This window comes from Nyctereutes procyonoides, unplaced genomic scaffold (genome assembly GCF_905146905.1).
Source record: "Nyctereutes procyonoides isolate TBG_1078 unplaced genomic scaffold, NYPRO_anot_genome, whole genome shotgun sequence".
Classification (NCBI taxonomy): Eukaryota; Metazoa; Chordata; class Mammalia; order Carnivora; family Canidae; genus Nyctereutes; species Nyctereutes procyonoides.
The window spans coordinates 7,015,918-7,039,422 of NW_026575151.1; the positions used below are offsets into that span (position 1 = coordinate 7,015,918).

The 23,505-nt window shown below is 40.4% G+C and overlaps 1 pseudogene; it reads right to left on the reverse strand.

Annotated features, from left to right (window-relative positions):
• Positions 1 to 971: 971 nt before the first annotated feature.
• The window catches only part of LOC129501761 (60S ribosomal protein L6-like), a 63,315-nt pseudogene continuing 40,781 nt past the window's right edge, over positions 972 to 23,505 (reverse strand).

Here is a 23,505-nt window from a genome sequence, read left to right on the forward strand (position 1 = left end):
TACATATGGTTTTTGCATTCCATGCATCTCCTTTTATGAAATTTCTGTTAAAATATTCTGCCTGGGGATCCCTGGGTGGCGCAGCGGTTTAGCGCCTGCCTTTGGCCCAGGGCGCGATCCTGGAGACCCAGGATCGAATCCCACATCGGGCTCCCGGTGCATGGAGCCTGCTTCTCCCTCTGCCTATGTCTCTGCCTCTCTCTCTCTCTCTCTCTCTCTCTGTGTGTGTGACTATCATAAATACATTAAAAAAAAATTAAAAAAAAAATTCTGCCTGGGGGATCCCTGGATGGCTCAGTGGTTAAGTGCCTGCCTTTGGCCCAGGGTGTGATCCTGAAATTGCAGGATCGAGTCCCACATCGGGCTCCCTGCATGGAGCCTGCTTTTCCCTCTGCCTGTGTCTCTGCCTTTCTCTCTCTGTGTCTCTCATGAATAAATAAATTTAAAAACGTTAAAAAAATATTCTGCCCATTTTAGCTGGCTTATTTATCTTCTTTTTATTGAGTTATAAGAGTTCTTACATATTCCGAGATAAGTCCTTTATGTCGGATACATGCATTTTGAATATTTTCTTCTAGAATTTTTATAGTTTTTCTTTGTGTGTGTTTAGGTTTATGATCCATTTCACTTTCAAATTTTTTATTTATTTATGATAGTCACAGAGAGAGAGAGAGAGAGAGAGAGAGGCAGAGACACAGGCAGAGGGAGAAGCAGGCTCCATGCACCGGGAGCCCGATGTGGGATTCGATCCCGGGTCTCCAGGATCGCGCCCTGGGCCAAAGGCAGGCGCCAAACCGCTGCGCCACCCAGGGATCCCTATGATCCATTTCAAATTAAGATCAAGGTTCACTTTTTCCTATGTGGATATTCAAGCACCATTTGTTATTATTGAACATAGGTTGAGTGTATGGATGGGTATTTTTTTTTTTAATAAATGGATCAGTTGTTTAATTAGGTTCTTTGTAAGAAATTTAGAACATCAGTTTGTGAGGGTAAACTCCATTTGTGAGAGAAAACACAGCGGAGGTAACCCTGAAGCTGAGGAACAACTTTGAGTTTTGGCAGAATTTTCGAATCCACAGCTTTCTGATCAACCTTGTGCTGCTCTGTAATCTTGTATTTCTCCTTTTTTGTGTCAAAGATCTCCGCTTCCTGGTGTCTGGGTTTAAGCAGCTTCTTCTTCTTGAAATAAGCGTCAGTGAGATGTTTGGGGATTTTCACACTGCTGACATTCAATTTTGGTGGAAGTGGCAATGACAAATTTCTGGTGTGTTCTACGCAGAGGAACTTGGTTGCGGGCCAGAGGTCCAGTCACAAGTAGCAAGCTGCTGTTCAGTTGCTTCAGGAAAACTGCCCTCTTGCCTCTGTGGTGCCCAGTGAGGATGATCAAAATGGTCCCAGGAGTGATGCTAGCTCGCAGCTTTCTCACACGCTGACTGAAAGGTTTTTTTGCCTTGGCTCAACAGCTTTCGAGGCACAGCTTTCGAGGGTAATACCTAGGCATTTTGTGAAGTCTAACCACTCGGGTACCACCATTCTTGTCACCACCAACTGTTTTTTTTTTTTTTTAAACCAACTGGTTTTGTGACAGTAGCAAGAACCTTCTCTTTCTTTTCCTTTTCAACCCTGGACTTAGCTGCCGAATACTTACTTCTCCTTGCACATGGCCTTTACGGAATATCTGCCAATTCCTCTGGCGAGGACGGGGTTTTGGCTGCAGTGGGGCTTCCCCTTCTTTGGCATTTTAGCCTTGGGGCTGCCCTTCTTTGCCTTGCCACCAGCATTAGCCTCCTTGGCTTCTTCAGGTTTCTTCTCCTTAGTATCCGGCTTCTTGGCTTTTTCGCCGCCATCTTGCAAGATGGAAAAGAAGGGATGGCTATTTTTTAGTACTCTGTTCTGTTCCACTGATCTGAATGTCTATTTTTGTGCCAGCACCACTCTGTTTTGATGCTATAACATTATAGTAAGTCTATTTTTTATTTTTTTTAAATATTAAGTCTATTTTTAAAGATTTATTTATTCATGAGAGAGAGAGAGAGAGAGAGAGAGAGAGAGGCAGAGACACAGGCAGAGGGAGAAGCAGGCTCCATGCAGGGGGCCTGACGCAGAACTTGATCCTGAATCCTGGATCCTGGGATCACACCCTGAGCCAAAGGCAGACGCTCAACCGCTCAACCGCTGAGCCATCCAGGCGTCCCTGTAGTAAGTCTTTAAATCAGGTAAGTGTGGATGCTTTATTCTTTTTTTTCAAAATCTTTTTGGCTATTCTGAATTCTTTACATTTCTATATACATTTTAGAGCCAGCCTGTCAGTTTATATGGTGAAGTCTGCTGAGATTTTCAGTGACATTATGAAGAACCTACAGACCAATTTAGTGAGAATTGACATCTTATCAATATTGAGTCTTCTGACCATGAATGGAGATGGTATGTTTCCATTTATTTAGGTATTTATTTCGTCTCAGCAATGTTTTATTGTTTTCAACATAAGGCCTTGCAAACATTTTAAAATAATTGTCCACCAATATTTAATATTTTGATTCTGTTATTAATGATATTGCTTTTTTTTAAGATTTTATTTATTTATTCATTCATTCATGAAAGACACACACAGAGAGAGAGGCAGAGACACAGGCAGAGGGAGAAGCAGGCTCCATGCAGGGAGCCCAACGTGGGACCTAATCCCAGGTATCCAGGATCACACCCGGGTCAGAAGGCGGCGCTAAACCACTGAGCCACCCGGGATCCCCAGTGATACTGCTTTTTAACTCTAATTTCTAATTGCCTATTTCTAGAATATAAAAATAGAATTGATTTTTCAGTATTGCCATTGTATCTTGCTACCTACCTAAATTCACTTATTATTTCTAATAGCTTTTATCTAAATTCCTCAGGTTTTTCTAGGCATATGAGCATATTATGTCTACTAATAGTAGCAGTTTTATTTCTTTTTTTTTCCAATCTGCATGCTTTTTTTTTTTTTAACTTATTGCTTTGGCTAGAACTTTTAGCAAAATGTTTAATAAGTGGTGAGAAAAGGAATGTTTGTTTCTTTTTTTTCTTTTTAAATATTTTACTTATTTATTTTTTTGAGAAAGAGAGAGAGTGAGTGGGAGGGAGAGGGAGAGAGAGCCTGAAGCAGACTCTGTGTTCAATGCAGAGTCTGATATAGGGCTCAATGCCATGACCCTGAGATCATGACCTGAGCTGAAACCAGGAGTTGAATGCTTAACTGACTGAGCCACCCAGGTACCCCAGGAACTCTTTCTTCTGATTTTAGAGGGAGAGTATTCAGTCTTTAACCAGTAAGTGTGTTAACTGTAGGTTTTCTTGTATCAGCTGAAGAAGTTCCATTCTATTCCTAGCTTGCTGAGTGTTTGACATAAATGGATTTTGACTTTTGTTGAAAAATGAGATGGTCATACTGTATTCACTTTTTTTTTTTTTTTTGCTAATATAGTGAATTACATTGATTGGTTTTCTTTTCTTTTTTTTTTCATTGATTGGTTTTCTAATGTTGAACCTTTCATTTCTGGGACAAGCAAAAAGAAAATTTCTGCGATGCTATTTGATCATGGTGTTTTACTCTTTTTACCTGTTGTTGGATTTAATTCTGCTGAAATACCAATTATTTCATAAAGGTGGTTGCAGATCACATAGGATTTCATGTAGCATTAGTTCTGTTAAAAGAGGTAGTGGATGCTAGGTTGTAGAGCAAATGTTTCTCTAAAATAAGACTCTAGCCACCAGATATAGTAGGTGATGTGTTTTATTGCCATAGTGTTAATTGGCACTAAACCAAACTTTTCTGTAAAACAGAAAAGTCTTAGAAATATAGAAAAATTCATGTTGAATAAAGTTTTATAAGAATTTTTCTTCCTTATATTTTTGTTGAAGTTATCAGTTTATGCTCCTGCTAGTGAGCTATAGAAAGCTTTTTAAATTGACTTCTATTATCCTATGTGCTTTGAGAGCTGACATATATAATAGCATAGACATTTTACATGGGCTCTGCAGTCCAATATCAAGCCCTTTGTTCCCAATAGAATTTAAGTAACATAAACAAACAAAGGGCATGAGGGAATGAAGATATGCACAGCAAAGTCCTTAGGAATAAATCAGTTTTGAGTGATGGTCCAAGGGTTATGCTTGTGATGCCTTTGAGGATAATTCTTCATTGTATTATCTGAGGCTCTAACTGCAAAGTGATCTTTAAGATTGTCATCAGATTTGTCACAAAGGAATCTCTTTCTCTGGTAAAAGATAAAGTTCTTACCAGAGCATCCAGGGCAAATATATTGGGAGTACTTACAAATATATAAGAAAACATCCCTTAGATTCACTCTGAGGTGTGCACACCCTTCTTTTGAGAGGACTAGACCTCCATATTCTTCTGTGCCCACTTACAGAAAGAGAGAACCATTTCCAGTATTAATCCAGAAGGCAATCTTGCAGTAAAAAATCAGCATGAGGGACACCTGGGTGGCTCAGCGGTTGAGCGTCTGCCTTTGACTCAGGGCAAGATCACTTGGTCCTGGGATTGAGTCCTGCATCGGGCTTCCGCAAAGAGCCTGCTTCTCCTTTTGCCTATGTCTCTGCCTCTCTCTCTCTCTCTCTCTCTCTCTCTCTGTCCTCTCATGAATAAATAAATAGAATCTTAAAAAAAAAAAGAGAGACATGTATAATACTTAAAAAAATCAGCATGAATACCAGTTCCTTTATGTGTGAGAATCAGGAGTTCTGTTCTAGTTTGAGGACTTCTTGAAAAGAAGATCTGCACCCAGCTCTGTGTCTAGTACATTGTATGGACTCAGGAAATGTTTGTTTAAAGAAAATGTGGACATTTCAATGAAAGAATGTGCTTTCTAATATGACTAAGAGTTAATGTTAGAACTATCTGTATTCTACAACTACAAAATCCAGTTCCTGGGCTTTAGACTTTTAATATTAGAGGTATATTAACTTTTTATTGATAGAAGAATATTAGGTAAATGATGACAAGAGGGGTTTGATGCCAGAGGTTTGACCTTATAAAGAAATCACCATTGGTGTGGACCAGCAAAATCGGCATTTCTTAAAAACTGAGAAATGCATATTCTCAGCCTCCATCCTGGATCCCACTGAATCAGAAACTCTGGAAATGGGTGCAGTCATGGTGTTTTAATAAGCCCTCAAGTGTTAGGTTTTGAGAACATTGGTGTAAGAGCATGGGTTCTCAACCATGGCTGTAAAGGGTAGACTCATCTGAGGAGCTTCTAAAATATACTGAAGGCTTGGACCTACCCTTGATCAATTAAATCACAATTTCTGAGAATTGAAGTCTGGCATCCATGTTAAATACTCTCAAACTGAATTTATTATTCAGTCAGGAATGAGAACCACTGATACAGGATACTGGCTTTATTTTGTTGTTTGGTGTTGGTTTTTACTTTTTTACTGAAGAAAAAACTTAAGTACAAAAAAGCAGGTAAGTCATCTGTGCATCTTGTTAAATTATCACGAGGTAAACATACCTGTGTAACCAGGCCAAGACATAGATCATTACCTATACCTCTTAGGTTCCCTTGAGCTCTCCCTAATCATTACTCTCTCCCGTGTCCTCTCATGTAACCACTATTCCAACTTCTTACCCTATTGATGAGTTTTGTAGGATGTTATTTATTACTAAACAGGACCTGCATCACTGACATTGGAATCATCTGACATTCTTGTTAAAATACAGATCCCCACCTTCCCCCACACCAGAACTTCTAAGTCAGTATCTTTGGGGATGGAAATATAAATTTTTTTTTTAGGGGAAGAGGAGAGAGAGAATGAGAATCCCAAGGCAGACTCCATGCTATGAAGTCTTACACGGGGCTCCATCTCACAACCCTGAGATCAAGACCTGAGCCAAAAGCAAGAGTTGGATGCTTAACCAACTGAGACACCCAGGTGCCCTGGGAGTATGGATTTTTAACAAATTCTATGTTTGTTCTTTGCACTAAAATTTGAGAAATGTTAAACAATCATTGCTATCACTTACTGTGAATCTTCTAATTCTATTCTAAGTATTCATCATATATTCATCTCATTTAATTCTTCCATCAACACTCTGAGATAGATCCTATTATCATTCTAATTTTTTCAGATAATTAAACTAAGGCTCATTGAGTTAAATGACTTGCCCAAGGTTACGCAGCTGGTGTGAACCAGACTCAGCCTCTGGAATCTGTGCTACCATTAGCTTATTTTGTTTCTGGTAGGGAAACTAGGTGAAAAATGCAGATACGTCAAAATAATACTGTCCTATCTCTAATCTTTTTTATAAATTATTTTTAATTTCTTTAAAAAGTTTTTTTGAGTAGGTTCCATGCCCAGCATGGAGCCCAGTGTGGGGCTTGAATGTACGGCTCTGAGATCAACACCTGAGCTGAGATCAAGAATTGGATGCTTAACTGACTGAACCATCAAGGCATTCCTCTAATCTTTTTTTTATTTTTTTATTTTTATTTTTTTTAATTTTTATTTATTTATGATAGTGTGAGAGAGAGAGAGGCAGAGACACAGAGACACAGGCAGAGGGAGAAGCAGGCTCCATGCACCGGGAGCCCGACGTGGGATTCGATCCTGGGTCTCCAGGGTCGTGCCCCGGGCCAAAGGCAGGCACCAAACCGCTGTGCCACCCAGGGATCCCTAATCTTTTTTTTTAAATAATTGATCTGGAATTAGGGCACATTCCAAATTTCTTTGAGGACCACTCTTGTTTATTTTTATTTGTTTGGGTATTCTTTCATACATCATTCAAAATTCCTGCATGAAGAAAAAGTCATTTGAAAACATGAATTATTGTTAAAGTTTTAATGGCTTAGTGTACTATCCCTCTAAGTTGTTTCGGAAGCAAGCAATCTATTTAGTGCAAAAAATGCAGTTTGAATAGAGGGATTTTAGACAATAGTAGATGGGTTGTTTTCAGTGGAAATGGGTATGTTTGGGGACTTGGGGCCACATTAGGATTCACAGACTATTTCTTTTGTAGGTGAGTGATTGTACAGTACACCTCCTGGTATGTTTGGTGAAGATGTCTGTTAGGTAGGAATTGCATTCTCATTCATATGGAAATTTACAAAGCAATACAACAGCTGAAACTCTTAGTTTCATCTTTTAAGAACAAGAGTTGACAAATTATAGACTCTGTGGCCAGATCTAGTCCTTGAGCTATGAATGATTTTAACGTTTTTAAATGTAAAATTTGAAAAAAACTATTAACCTTTCTACTAGAACAGTTGCCTAAGAAATGAAGACATTGTTTCTTGGCTCATAAAGCCTAAAAATGTTTTCTATCTGGACCTTTATAGAAAGTTTAGAAGGTCTGGGATCCGCTGCTTAGTTGGGTTTGAGTATAACCCAATACGGCAGCCCCCAGGCTCTGATGATATCCTGCTTATTGAAATCAGTAAGCATTTGATAACTATTCTTACCAAGTGCAGCCAAAGATTTAGATATAATCTCTCAGGTAAGTCTATAATTTGTTGGGAAAAATGAACTCCTAAACCTGCTTTCCTAAACTCCCTACATTACTGATTACCTTCTCAATATCAGACATTGGTTTCTAAGTGCTTTACATTATTTTGTTTAATCCTCCCAGCTTCTCTGTGAGGAATTATTAGCTTCCTTTTACAGATGGAGAAATGTGAGACAGAGAATTTTCTTAGGGCTCTGGCTTTGATTCTTTAAAGTGAGATACAGGGACAAGGGACCAGAACAGGTGTAAACAGAAACACAGAGGAGATCTCCATACTGAGTAATAAGCCAAGAAAGCATTATTATCCAAATGTTGAATTCATGTATAAATAGGAAATATCTTTTTTCCCCCAAAATGGGCAAGCAAATTAAAAAACATCCTTTATACACAGCAGGATTTCAGAACAGATGCCCACATTGCTGCTTGCTGCTCAGTTTTCAATTTGTTCTGCAGGCCATGGTGACAGGCCAGTGCTATATGTAGGTTGGAATAGAAAACTGCTCAAGTGCCTGAATTCTCTATAGCAACAACGTGGGATTCATGAATTTGAGGCAAGAGGCTTCCTTCCATTCTCTACTCCTTTTTGGCAACTCACTGATGCTTAAAATGCATTTAACAAGCAACGAAGGCTTTGAGTCATTAAAGAAATACTTCCTAGCAGCCACTCCTGAGGGCTCTCATACCGCTCTGTCTTAATCACACTGTATAGACAGGGACTGTGAGTTACAATTCTATATGTAGCATCCAGTACAGTGTCAGGCCTAAAACAATTTGATTATTAAATATCTATTGAGTGAATAAGTTACACTTATACTTAGGTATAAATGACTAATATATGAACCTTTCTTGGTAGCTGGTTTTGACAGGGTCTGGGGGAGGAGGAGACTCCAGGAGAGGAGGAAAGAACCAGAGGGAGGAGGCTGAGAATACTAAAACCTTATCCCCTTCAAAATTTTCCATGCAGCCAACCCTAACTTGGCTGGCTGAGGGTGGAGCTATGAGAGACCTGGGCAAAAACCCTGTACACTTGCTCTTCTGTAAAATGAAAACCAGTGGGTATAGTCACTGTGAGCATTTCCTTTAGTGCCCAAAATGCATAGTGAGTGACCTAAAACTATAACCTTGTGACAAAAGTGAAGACATTGAGTCTTAGCATAGTACTTGGGTTTTGTTGGCGTTAGAGACTTTTTTCCCTCTGTGACATGGTTTCACTAAGGTAATCTGTAGTTTCAGGAAGCGTGTCAGGGGATACTGCCATCCCATACCTAGCAGGCTGGGGTTAGTGACATGTCCAAAGTTGACAAGATGTCCTGGACTAGAAACACCTAGTAACTCATTGTTCCAGGGAGCAGTCTTCAGCCAAAGGCTGGTGAGCTTGCTTCTCTAGTAGGATGACTGGGAATGTGTATTTTATACTCTTCCCCAGTTTTCTCATGGGTGTAAGCTCCAGTCATCCCCAGTGGTGGCTAGCTTGCCATAATACCTTCCCTGGCTTCTTTCCTTTCCCTCTCTCATTTCCTGCTCACCTATTAGAGGTAGTGCTTTCTGCGCTTCCCACGGAAACTTCTTGTCCTCCTGTGGTTGCCATAGGGTCTGTTTCTGAATAGCCCACACAAAGGGATCGGGTTTTGATCATTCCAAAGTACACTGTAGTATCTTGTGGTCATCACTTAAAAACTGCTGGGTTTGTTTTATGTTGTGTGTTTTTAGTTTTCTTTTCTTTTTTTTTCCATGAGGCTTGGGAGAAGTGTGAGGTGTAGGTACAGGGATGAAGGGATGAGGATGTATGACCTTCCATTGACACTTGATTTCCCTGGCTCACTGTGGACTGTTAACTCATCAGTGTTGAGAGGATGAGAGTCCTTCTGATCTACTAGTAATTGCATCATTTGGGAAAATTTCCTCTGCTTCAAATAGAGGGTTTGTTTATGACCAGTCTCTTCATCAGTTTTTGCAAAGGTGATGTTGATGGCCTTGCTCAGGAGCAGTTCCTCAGAAAAGCCTAGATGAGAAAAGCCATTGAGCTTCCATTTCAATCAGGTACCAACACCCATTTGCTGTTACTCTCGTCCACTTCATTTTCCTCACCCGGGCAGCATTGAACACATACTGGCATGTGACAGAGCATTTAGGTGAGATGTAAGGAGTGAGGCTGCTCTGCTCGACGCGGTGTGTCACCCTGAGCTGCAAGCTTCAGCAGCACGGGACACGGTGAGACAGCAGTGTTGGGAGTATCATGAACATGTCAGGATGATGAATTTACTTTAACGGTGTCACCATTGGCAGCACATGGAATGCACTGTATCTCACTCTGTCATTTTCCATGGTCACACGCATTGTGTGGAATCAAGCTAGTTTTTTTTCTTTTGGTATTGAGTGATGCTTGTAATGGTGGTGATGAGGAAAGCAGAAGTAGATAATGATTTTGGATAGCCTTGTTTGAGTTAACTGTTATTGCCAGGAGACAAGCAGCTGTGGAGTGTGTGTGTGTGTGTGTGTGTGTGTGTGTATGTATCTCTCTGTGTGTGTGTGAGAGACACAGAGACACAGAGAGAGATAGAGAAAGAAGTGTGGGATTAGAAAGTGGGAGAGGGTGAAAGGGAGTGGAAGCAAGATTATTATTAAAGCATTTAAGTCCTGGGGTAAAGTCTTTGTTAGGCCATCCAGGAAAACATGTGCAACATAAGAATTTACCTGTACTCCCTTCTCAGGGTCAGTTTGCTCAAAGACAGGCTGGGAAATTGGCAGCTTTTATTTGTGGTCCCTACTGGGCTCAGAGTATCAATTTGGAAAACTATTTAGCATCTCAGGCTTTTCTCCATTGCTTTCAGCTCCACCATGAACCCCTGCTCACCCAGTGACTGCTGATTACTTCCTGGGACTCTCAGGCAAATGTCATTGATAGACTGCTGCTTCTCTGCATAAGGACAAGCAGATAGTTTGATAGAGATGAGGCATCCTTCACATCCTTCACATATCCTTCACACAATCCCTTCTCCTCTCTCTTGCCTGCACCTCACAGAGGGTTGTATTAGTGTACTTGCTTTCACTAAGTACTTGTACTTTCTTTGCTAGGAAGTTGGGGGACAATTAAAGGAAATGAAAAGGTAGGAGATGCAATTTAAGTCTGTGGGGGTAAATATTACCTTTTAGAAGATCTAAGAGGAAGAAATGCAAGAAATGAAATCCTTCACAGGAGAGTGCCTGTAGTAAGCTGAAAAACAGTCACACAAATATATTGGATCCTAATCCCTGGAACTATGAATGTTACCTTATAAAGAAAAAAAAAATCTTTGCAGATGTGATTAGATTAGGGGTCTGGACAAAAGGAGATTATCTTGGATTATTCAGGTGGGCCTCAAATCCAGTCACCAAAGTCTTTCTAAGAGAGAGTCCAAGGGAATTGTGCACATACTGGAGAAGGGGGTGTGAAGGTCAAGGCAGAGGTTGGAGGTATGTGGCTCTAAGTGAAGGGATGTTGACAGCCACCCAGAGCTGGAAGAGGCAAGGAAACTGATGGAATTCTTTTTTTTTTAAGGTTTTATTTATTTATTAATGAGAGACAGAGAGAGAGAGAGAGAGGCAGAGACACAGGCAGAGGGACAAGCAGGCTCCATGCAGGGAGCCTGATGTGGGACTTGATCCCAGGACTCCAGGATCATGTCCTGGGCCAAAGGCAGGTGCTAAACTGCCAAGCCACCCAGGGATCCCCATGATGGAGTTCTTTTATGGGCATGCTCCTGTCCTCAGAATTATTCCTGTTTCATATAGTTCCTTCTAAAATCCCTCCCCATGAATATCTCCTGGTCTTATTTGGAAGCCTCATACCTTTCTGTTCCTCTTCCCTCCTTCCTCTGGGTCTGTTTCCCCAAGTCTGAGTGGTGGGTTCTAAAGTGATGGTACCCTATCATGGGAGATGTGATTATAGATCTGAACACAATGGAACTGCCTAGATGGAGGTCAGATGTGGATCGGGACTATGGTACTCTGAGTCTTTCACTTTGGTCCAGACAGGACAAGGGTCTGGTCTCCCTTTTGTGTCCTCTAAGATCTCACCACCAGAGTTGAGTTGCTTCTATTTCTTCTCCCAAATTTACTCTCTCTCTCTCTCTCTCTCTCTCTCTCTCTCTCTCTCACACACACACACACACACACACACACACACACACACACTCCTCTTATGGGCAAAAATGAATTCAAGAGACCATGCAGTCTAGACCCACAAGAAGGAAAAATATCCCCAGCTGCCTCATAATGTGTAAAGTGTGGTGCTACCTATCAAGTCAGTCCACTACACTTATGCCAAATAGTGCTGGTTCTTTTCCTTCATTCTCCCTTTTAAATTGTTCCCATTAGGATTTGCTGAGAACAAGTAGAGGGTCTAGTGCTGGACCATTTGGCTTTTGGTAGCTGTCTCCTTAATTACAAAGGTATGTATTAATATAATTGCCTTGATAAGTTCTCAAAGTTTTATCCCATTTTCTGTTTGGCAGAAGGGAGGTGAATAATGTGACATTGCATATCAACTATTCTTCAAAAAAGAAAAAGAAAGAAAAAAATAAGGGGGGCAAGTGATTTATGTTTCCATTCATTCAGTTGACTGGAACTGTGGAAGTCAGTTCAGAGGGGTTGGGAGAGAAGAATTAGTCTCACTAAAGGAACAGAAAGAGGAAGGTCTGGTTCACTTAGGGGTTGTGTTGACAGTTGATCATTGGTGAGATTTAAGAGAGGGCTAGAATCTTTCTTACCTTCTCCCCAGCATGCAATTGTACTAACTTCCCTTTCTCTTTGATTTGAAATATTTACCACTAACAAGAACCTATTATAGTACAGAAGGGAGGTGTTGTCTCCAGAAATCTGGTTTTCTGGAAACCACAATGGAGTCCTAGTTGGGCTGTCTTCTGGAGTTCTCACCCAGAACACGTTAGCTATACATGAGAGTTTCTTTCTCTTGACATGTCTGCCAGTATAGTTAGACATTTTAAGCTTTTGCCAGGCTTTCAAATATGAGATAGTATCTTACTCTGGTTTTAATTTGCTTGTCCTTGGTTATTAGTGAGCTTAAAGATCTCATACGCTTACCAGCCATTTCATTTTTTTTCTTCTACAAATTGCTTGCTTAATAGCCTTTGTCTTTTTTCTATTTGTTCAGTTTATATTTCTCATGTTGAGTTATATGATTCAAGATACAAATTGATGTTGAAGTATCTTAAGATTGATATGATTATGAGGATGTCTGAGCTTCTGTTCACATGGATGTTTCTGGCTGTAGCCTCCCTCACAAGAAGACCAAGTAGCAAGTAGCAGCCATCCATAGATGAGACACAACTTTGAAAATCTTAGAATCTGGGAGTGAGCCTGAAACACTCCCCTGGGCAAGAGAGACTGAGACCGGCTGCTTTAGATGTGTCAGAGGAGCACAAGGATGTGACTTGATTTGACTGCATTGACTTGATTGCATTGTCCCTGCCCCAGGCCAGCACAGCACCACACCAAGAGGGTTCCCCAGGGCCTGTGGTTTCTCCTGGGGGAAAAAGAGAACCCAAGGTGGACATTCAGTTCCCCAACATTACAAGATGTTTATTGGGGGAGGCTCATTGGGCTTACCTTGTCTTACCTCACAAGAATCACAGGGATCAACTCAGAGTCCAGCCAGTGGCACAGCCTGAGGCTCTCCCAACAAGAGATTGTGAGGCATGCCCACAGTCCTGCCCAACCAGAGGCCTGCACTATTAGAGAACACAGCTTGTGACCCTGCAAGCCTAAAGGTGATTGCAGAATCAGCTAGTGTTCCCTGCCCCCCAAGCTCCTCTGACCAGAGAATGTAGCCAGTAGAACTGCCCCACCAGGGAGCCCACCCAGCAGTCCCACTTGAATCATGTACGGAGCCACAAAAGACCCTTAATATCCAAAGCAATCTTGAGAAAGAGCAAAACTGGAGGCATATGCTTCCTGATTTCAAACCATTCTACAAAGCTATCAATGAAACAGCATGGTATTGGCATAAAAGCAGACACATGGAATTAATGGACCAGAATAGAATCCAGAAATAAACCCACACATATATGGTCAACTATTTGACAGAGGAGCCAAGAATACTTAATGGGTTAAAGATGGTCTCTTTAATAAATGATGTTGGGAAAACTGGATATTCACATTCAAAGGAATTAAACTTTGTTTATTCCTTATCTTTTACCGCTCATAAAAATTTACTCAAAATGGACTAAAGACTTAAATGTAAGACCTTAAATCATAAAACTCATAGGAGGTAAGTTCCTTGACATTTGTCTTGGTATTGATATTTTAAATTTAAGATTATTTATTTATTAGAGAGAGAGTAAGTGAGCATGGATAGGGTAAGGGGCAGAGGAAGAAGCAGACTCCCTACTGAGCAGGGACTTGTGTATCTTCCTTGGAAAGGAGCCCATGCTGGGCTCAATCCCGGGACTCCAGGATCATGACCTGAGCCAAAGGCAGATACTTAACTGACTGAGCCACTGAGGCACCCTAGCATTGGTTTTTTTAGGTATGACACCAAAACCACAAGCAATAAAAGCAGAAATGAACAAGTGGGATTGCATCAAAGTAAGAAGCTTCTGCACAGCAAAAGAAATGATCAACATGAAAGGGCATCCTGTGGAATGAGAGAAAATTTTGCAAATCCTATATCTGATAAGGGGTTAATATCCAAAAAGCCCAAAATAATCCAACTAAAACCATTTTTATGAATAAAAGCATAAATACAAGGACAAAGGACATAAATAGACATTTTCCCAAGGAAGATACACAAGTAGCTAAGAGATACATGAAAAGGTCCTCAGTATCACTAATTACCACAGACATGCAAATCAAAACCACAGTGAGTTATCTACTGACACATATTAGAATGATTATCATAAAAAAGACAAGAAATAACAAGTGTTGGTGAGAATGTGGAGAAAAGGGAAGTTGTGTTGGTGGGGAATGTCAGTTGGTAAAGCTGCTATGGAAAATGGTATGGAAGTTCTTCAAAAAAATTAAAACTAGAATGACGATAAGATCCAGCAAACCCACTTCTGGATATATGTCTGAGGGAAATGAAATCACTATCTCAGAGTTATCTGCATTCTCATGTTCATTGAGACATTATTATATATAATAGCCAAGACATGGAAACAACCTAACTGTCCATTAACAACTGAATGAATAAGGAAAATGTGTGTGTGTGTGTGTGTGTGTGTGTGTGTGTGTGTGTGTTGGAATATTATTTAGCTATAAAAAGAAAGAAGTCTTGCCATTTGTGACAGTATGGATGAATTTTGAGGGCATTATGCTGAGTGACATAAGGCAGAGAAAGCCAAACACTATATAATATTACTTATATGTGAAATCTAAAAAAACACAACTCTTAGTAGAGATTGGCAGCTGCCAGGGGGCAGGGGTGGGGGAAATGGGTGAAGAGGGTCAAAGAATACAAACATTCAGTTATAATATGAATAAGTTCTGGGGATCTAATGTACAGCATGGTGGCTATAGTTAACAGTGCTATACTGGGTTCTTGAAATTTGCTAATAGAGTAGATTTTAAAAGTTCTCAGCACACACAAAAATGGAAATGATATGAAGTGTTAATTAACTGTGATAATCATTTTTCTTTTTTAAAAAAGACTTATCTAAAAAAATTTTTTAAAAAAAGATTATATTTATTTATTCATGAGATACACAGAGAGAGACAGGCAGAGACACAGGCAAAGGGAGAAGAAGCAGGCTCCATGCAGGGAGCCTGACATGGAACTCGATCCCGGGTCTCTAGGATCATGCCCTGGGCTGAACGCAGCGCTAAACCGCTGAGCCACTGGGGCTGCCGTAAAAATTTTTTTTTAAAGATTTTATTTATTTGAGAGACAGAGTGCGAGCAAGAGAGAGAGAGAGAGTGTGCAAGCATGGCCAGATAGAGGGGCAGAGGGAGAAGCCGACTGAGCAGGGAGCCCAAAGTGGGGTTCAATCCCAGGACCCTGGGATCATGACCTGAGCTGAAGGCAGACACTTAACCACTAAGCCACCCAGGTGCCCCATAAAAAGATTTCTTTATTTATTTTTGGAAAGAGAGAGAGCACAAGCACATATTGGGGGGTCAGAGGGAGAGAATCTCTCAAGCAGCTTTCCCACTGAACAAGGAGCCTGAGGTGGGACTCCACTCCACAACCCTTGAGATCATGACCCAAGCCAAAACCAAGAGTTGGATGCTCAACCGACTGAGGCACCCAGGCACCCCAATCATTTTTCAGTATATGTGTATCAAATCATCATGTTGTACATCTTAAACTTATACAATGTTATATGTCAGTTATATCTCAATAAAATTGGAGGGAAGAAAGAAATGTTTTCTCTCAGTCAGTGGCTTATTTTTTCACTTTATTTGTATATTTATTTATTTTTGCCATATGGAGTTTTAACTATTAATACAATTGAGTTTATCAGCCTTTTTCTTTATGGTTTGGCTTTTTCCATCTTATTGGAAAAAATACTTTCCTACTCTCAGATCATAATGATGTTCTACTATATCCCTCTGCAGAAGTTTTAAACATTTTTTTTAAATTTTTATTTATGATAGTCACAGAGAGAGAGAGAGAGGCGCAGAGACATAGGCAGAGGGAGAAGCAGGCTCCATGCACTGGGAGCCCGATGTGGGATTCGATCCTGGGTCTCCAGGATCGCGCCCGGGCCAAAGGCAGGCGCCAAACCGCTGCGCCACCCAGGGATCCCTCCCTCTGCAGAAGTTTTAGATTTTTTTCATGTTTACATCTTTTAATCAATGTGAAATTTAGGTTTTGCATACAATACAAAGTAGGGATATTTTTTTTTAAAGATATATTTATTTATTCAGAGAGAGAGAGGGGGGCAGAGACACAGACAGAGGGAGAAGCAGGCTCCATGCAGGAAGCCCAACATGGGACTAGATCCTGGGTCTCCAGGATCATGCCCTAGGCTGCAGGCGGCGCTAAACCGCTGCGCCACCAGGGCTGGCCCAAAGTAGGGATTTAAATTATATATATATATTTATATTTGGGGTCCATTATTTTAGCATTATTTAATTACAATACTACTTTTGTTTACAGGCATATCTTGGGGATGTTATAGGTTAAGTCCCAACCATTGCATTAAAGCTAATATTGCAACAATAAAGTGAGTTGAATGAATTTTTTTGATTTCCCAGTGCCTATAAAAGTTATATACTATACCGTATACTATACAGCATATTACACCATACTGTAGTCTATTAAGCATTATGTCTCAAAAAACAATGTATATATCTTAATTAAAAAACACTTTATTGCTAAAAAATGCTAACTATCATCAGAACTTTCAGTGAGTTGTAATCTTTTTGCCAGTGGAAGGTTTTGCCTTAATGCTGAAGGCTGCTGACTGATCAGAGTGACTGATCAAACTTGCTGAAGGTTGAGGTTGCTGTGGCAATTTCTTAAAATAAGACAACAATGAAGTTTATTGCACCGATTGACTCTTCTTTTCATGAACCATTTCTCTGGAGCATGTGATGCTATTTGATAGCAACTTACCCACAGTAGAACTTCTTTCAAAACTGGAGTTGATCCTCTCAAATCTTGCTGCTTTATCAAATAAGCTTATATAATGGTCTAAATCCTTTGTTGTCATTTCAAAAATCTTCACAGTATCTTCGCCAGGAGTAGATTCCCATCTCAAGAAACCACTTTCTTTACTCATCCATAAGAAGCAACTCCTTGTCTGCTACAAGTTTTATCATGAAATTGTAGCAATTCAGACACATTTTCAGGTTCCACTCTGAGTCAGTTTGTCCTTTGAAACTTTGAAGTCAGGGAGTGACTTTTCCTCTCTTGCTGTGAAAATCCTAGATGGCATCTTATTCCAATATAAGGCTCTTTTGTCTACATTGAAAATCTGTTGTTTGGGGTGCCTGGGTGCCTCAGATGGTTAAGCATCTGACTTCATTCAGCTCAGGTAATGATCTCAGGGTCCTGGGATAGAGCCCAGCATCAGGTTTCCTGCTCAGCAGGGAGTCTGCTTCTCCCTCTGCCTCTCCCCTCCACTCATGCTCTCTCTCTCAAATGAATAAATAAAATCGTAAAAAAAAAATCTGTTGTTTAGCATAGTCACCTTCATTAATTATTGTAGCCAGATCTTCAGGATGACTTGCTACAGCATCTTGGTGCTTCACCTTGCACTTGAATGTTACAGAGGTAGCTTCTTTCCTCAAACCTTATGAGCCAAACTCTGCTGGCTTTAAACTTTTCTTCAGCAGCTTCCTCACCTCTCTCAGCCATCAGAGAAATAAAGAGAAATAGGACTTTGCTCTTTATTTATTTTTTTAAAGATCATTTATTTATTTATTTATTCATGAGAGACACAGAAGGGGAGAGAGAGGCAGAGACACAGGCAGAGGGAGAAGCAGGCTCCATGCAGGGAGCCTGACATGGGACTCGATCCCGGGTCTCCAGGATCAGCCCCAGGCCAAAGGCGGCGCTGAGTCACCGGGACTGCCCAACCTTGCTCTTTAGATTATGCTCTTGGTTTAAGAGAATATTGTAGTTGATTTGATCATCTATCCAGGCCACTAAAATATTTTCCATATCAGCAGTAAGGCTGTTTGCTCTCTGTTATTCACATGTTCACTGAAGTAGCACTTGTAATTTCCTTCATTAACTACTCCTTTGCATTCACAACTTGGGTAACTGGCTCAAGAGGTCTAGCTTATGACCTGTCTTGGCTTTTGACATGCCTTCTTCACTAATCTTAATCATTTTTAGCCTTTGATTTAAAGTTGAGAGACTTATGACTCTTCCTCTCACCTGAACACTTAGAGGCCATTGTAGGGTTATTATTTGGCTTAATGTCAATATTGTGTGTCTCAAGGAAGGCCTGAGGGAAGGTGGGGAAGGGCAGGAGGTGGAGCAGTAACTGGTGCCCCCAGTTACAGTAGTAACATCAAAGATCACTGATCACAGATTCCAAATATCACTAAGCCTTGGTGTCTAGAGGAGTAAAATTCTCCTCTTGTGCCTTCTTCAAAATTGGCCTGGCTATCTTTGATTCTTTAACATATTTTTGTATGATTTAGCATAATTGAGTACATATGTGTATAATTTCATAACCTACATTTTTTCATGTATCTTTCATAATAGAAGATTTAAAAAGTTTTGCCAAATTTTATTTAAGAGAGTCCATACTGTTCCCCTGTATGATGCGTCTTATTTTATTTAGCCATTCCTGTATTGCTGGACATCTAGTTTACTTCCATGTTTTATTATAAATGATAACACCATCATGAACATTTTTATTCATAAAGGTTTTTCCATCTTCAGGGTGATTACATTAGAGTATATTCTCATAAATGGAATATAATTGGGAGTGCCAGTGTGGTGCAGTTGATTGAGCATTGGACTTTTGGTTTTGGCTCAGGTCGTGATCTTGGGGTCATGGGATTGAACTCCATGTTGGGCTCCAGGCTCAGCACAGAATCTTCTTAGGACTTTCTCTCCCTCTCTGTCTGCGCCTCCCCTCTGCTCTCTCTCTCAAATAAAAACATCTTTAAGACACTTACACAATATTCCTAAATATTGAAGAATACTTACCATTTACATTGACATGGATGGAACTGGAAGGTATTAGGTTGAGAAAGACAATTATATGGCTTCACTCATATGTAGAATAAAAGAAACAGTGCAGAGGATCATAGGGGAAGGGAGGGAAATCTGAACAGAAAGTAATCAGAGAAGGAGACAAACCGGGCAGCCCGGTAGCTCGTGGTTTGGTGCTGCCTTTGGCCCAGGGTGTGATCCTGGAGACCTGGGATCAAGTCTCATGTCAGGCTCCCTGCATGGAGCCTGCTTCTCCCTCTGCCTGTGTCTCTGTCTCTCTCTTCTCTGTGTATTCTCATGAATAAATAAATAAAATCTTTAAAAAAAAGAGAGAGAAGGAGACAAACCATGAGAGACTCTTAACTACAGGAAACAAACTGAGGATTGCTGGAGGGGAGGTGGGTGTGGGGACAGGGTAAAGGGGTGATGGACATTAAGGAGGGCCTGTAATGTGATGAGCACTGGGTGTTACATGCAACTGAAACTAAGGATGTACTTACTATATGTTGGCTAATTGAATTTAAATTTTAAAAAAGAAGAAAATAAAAGTGTATTTCCCTAAAAAAAAAAAAGAAATGGACTTGCAATAATTGCATGGATATAGCATTGAAAGAGGGAGACTTAAATTAATTAATCTGAGAGTGGCTGTTTTGATTTGGTGTCAGGAATGAGGATATTTCTTTTGGCTTCACTAACTGTTCCCTCATTTCTTCCTCATGTCCCCTGATTCCATATACAGATTTTAGAATATAGTGGCTTTTTTTTAAAGATTTATTTATGATAGACATAGAGAGAGAGACAGATAGGCAGAGACACAGGAGAAGGGAGAAGCAGACTCCATGCTGGGAGCCCGATGTGGGACTTGATCCCGGGACTCCAGGATCGCGCCCTGGGCCAAAGGCAGGCACTAAACCACTGAGCCACCCAGGGATTCCCAGAATATGGTGGCTTTTTGACAGATTATTTAAATCCCAGTGAGGTGGAACAATATTCAGATTGTGTATAGTGACTATCATCAGTGGCAGATTATTCATCCTGTCTCAGTTCATTCTCTTTGATAGTTTCATGTTTATTTCATACCATAGAGGTGGAAAAAGGAAAGGCATATAAAGGAGAACTTGTTTTATTGTTTTTAATTATATAAATACTAACACAATCAAGAATGTGTTTAGGATCTTGTCCCAGCCACAATAGGAAACTGGACCTCCACATCCTCACCAACACTTGTTATCTCTTGTCTTTTTGATAAAGCCATTCTAACAGGTGTGAGGTGTTGTCTCATTGGAACAGCATGGTAACTGCAGTTATCATACTGTATTGTATACTTGTAGTTTGTTAAGAAGGTAGATTTTTAAGTGTTCTCACTATTTTAGTTCTCACTAAAAAAAGGAAAGAAAGAAAGAAAGAGGTAACTGTGATGGATAAGTTAAGAATATGTTAATTAACTTGATTGTGGTGATCATTTCATGATGTATACAATGTATATCAATGATATCATGTATACAATGTTTTGATATCAAGACATCAAGTTGTACACCTTAAATGTATACAATTCCTATGTGTCAATTATACCTTGATAAAGGTGAAAAAATTTAAAACTCAAAGTAAGATAAGATTAAGAATGATTTTTATTTGTACCCATGTATTTGCCTCTTGTTGATCTACTTGGGTACTTCCCTTTCCAGGAGTTATTCCAACAGATGTTTAGTTTCAGATTTATTTCTCTCACCCCTTTACGTGGTGTCTCTGATTAATGCAAGGTAATGCTGGTATTTGTATAAGTAGAACATAATAAGGAAGAGAAATCTGTTAATAGGAAGCATGTACAATTTTCTTCCAAAAATCTGGTTCCACCAAGAGCAGGTGAATATCTACATGGAGCTGGATATTTACCAACACAGAAAACGACCTTTTACCAAGCCCATGTGCGTGTGAGGAATCACAGTGCAGAGATGCCTGAATCAAAGACTGTCTGGGTTTGTCACTTGGCACTACTAACATACCAGGTGTATGATTTTAATCAAATTTCCTAATCTTTCTGTGCCTCAGTTTTCTCATCTGTAAAATGAAGTTCTAAACATGAAATGAGTTAATAATATGTGTCAATTATTTGCACACGTAAATACTTAGCAAATGTTGGCTATTATTAGTTTGTATTGGGAGCCCTGAGCAAAGTCCAAAGGCATCTGAATATATGGGGTCTCAGGGAGACTTCTTGGTCCTCCTTCTATTCCAAACATTCTAGAATTTCTAGTGACACTGATTGAGCTTCCTAGAAGCAGCCTATGAGATGGAGATTAGCATGTTAATTAGAGACTCTCTGTGAGATCATCGTCTGTGGAAGGGAACAAAGTGGAGCTTGAAAGAGGTGGTTTTTATTTTCCCAGTTAGATCTTGACTGATATGTATGCCTTCTCCCTTCTCCAGTTAGCAAGAAACTCCATGAAGTCAGGGGCTGGGTTTGGTTTTGCTCATGGAGGTATTACTTGGAACTGGCACAGAGAGTGGAAGGGATTTCAACAGCACTGCAGCCCTTCTCGGTCCTGGGCTCACTGGCAGTCCCTGTCACCATTCAGACTTTTCTGTGAAATCTCAGATGCGAACACAACACTTTCTTTTTAAAAAGATTTTTTAAATTAATTAATTTATTTGAGGCAGAGACATAGGCAGAGGGAGAAGCAGGCCCTCCCCAGGGAGCCCAAGTGAGACTCGATTCCAGGACCCCAGGATCACAACCTGAGCCAAAGGCAGGCTCAACCACTGAGCCACCCAGATGTCCCAGTTTCCATCTTTATAACTCACTCCTTTACTTTCACTGCAGTTCAAAAGCAGTATAAGAAATGTAGAAGCAGAATGTATAGGTCTGTTTTTTATCATAACCTTTAATTGGAAATAATATAATACTGTGGATTTCTTTTTTTAAGATTTTATTTACTTATTCGTGAGAGACACAGAGAGAGAGAGGCAGAGGGAGAAGCAGGCTCCCTGCAGGGAGCCCGACATGGGACTCTATCCCGCTTTTCCAGGATCACACCCTGGGCTGAAGGCGGTGCTAAACCGCTGCCCAGTACTGTGGATTTCTTCTCCCTTCCCTCTCTTGCTCCCTCCTTCTTTCCTTGCATCTCCCTCTCCCTCCTCCTTTTCTCCCCAACCCCCTTTATTTTGCCGTGGTGGCCTGGAAGCCTGGAGCCAAATCTTTCACCTGAATATGGTGCCTGTGTCAATCATCCATTTGTCTTATTAAATACGTATTCATTTATGTGGCTACTAGCGATGCCCAAGTGGGTAAGATGTGGCTACTGCCCTCCATGAGTGCTTATAGAAGAAACAGACATGTGAGTACACATGCTATAATAAAACCAAGTGTAGGAGTTTGGAAGACAGTAGAAGAACTGACTAATTCTGTGGGGGTACAGGTAAGCTATCACAGAGGGTTTGCATCTTGAAGGATGGATAAAATTTTTTCAGGCAGACAGGAGAGGAAAGGCATTCCCAAAGCAGAGGAAACAACAAGAGCAGAAGCTTTGGAGACTAGGGGAGAGTTTCTGGGCCTTTAGATAGGCTGCAAAGCTTGAGGCTGCAGTGCCATGCAGAGCAGGGCTGATCTCAGTGGCGAAGATCGGCAAACCTGATCATCAGGGCCCTAAGAATTTTGCCAAGGAGCTCAGCCATCATGCTGGGGTGATGACAAAATGTCTGAAGTAGATGAACACCATGATATGATTTGATTCTGTACAGTGGATCTGAGAAGTTTAAGATCAGAGGCTCTCATAATTATTTAGGTAAGAAATGATATCTGGCTTAAGGGATGGTTATGGGCTTGGGGATAAGGATATAGATTAACAGATTTAAGAAGGTAAAACTGATAGGAGTTGTGGGTAAGAGTGAAGATTCTGGAGCCAGGCTGCCTGGGTTTGAATCTTGGTCCCCCCCCCCCCTTAGTAGCTGTGTGACCTTAAGTTATTATTTAAGCTTAGTTTTTTAGTTTTCTCCTCATACCCGACAGTGAAAATTAAATTACTTAATATGTTAAAAACACCCAACAACTTAGGTATTGGCTCATAGGAAATTACATTGGGTGAGGCGGGGATGGAATCAGAATGACACAAGATTTTGGCTTGGATGACAAGATAAACAGTAGTCCTATTAATTTAGGAAAAAACAGAAAAGATAGCATGCTGGAACCAGGGTAGCTTGAGTTTAGTTATGGCTTTCCACACTTGAGAGGACTTCAACTGTAAATTGCGAGCTGACCTAAGGCACTTGGGTTTTGCATAACAGGTTCTTTTTGGTTGATAATAGTAAGGACCCCCAAACCTAAGATGGATGAGGGCCAACTATTCTTTTTTTAAAAAATTTTTTTAGTTTAAATTCAATTTGCCAACAT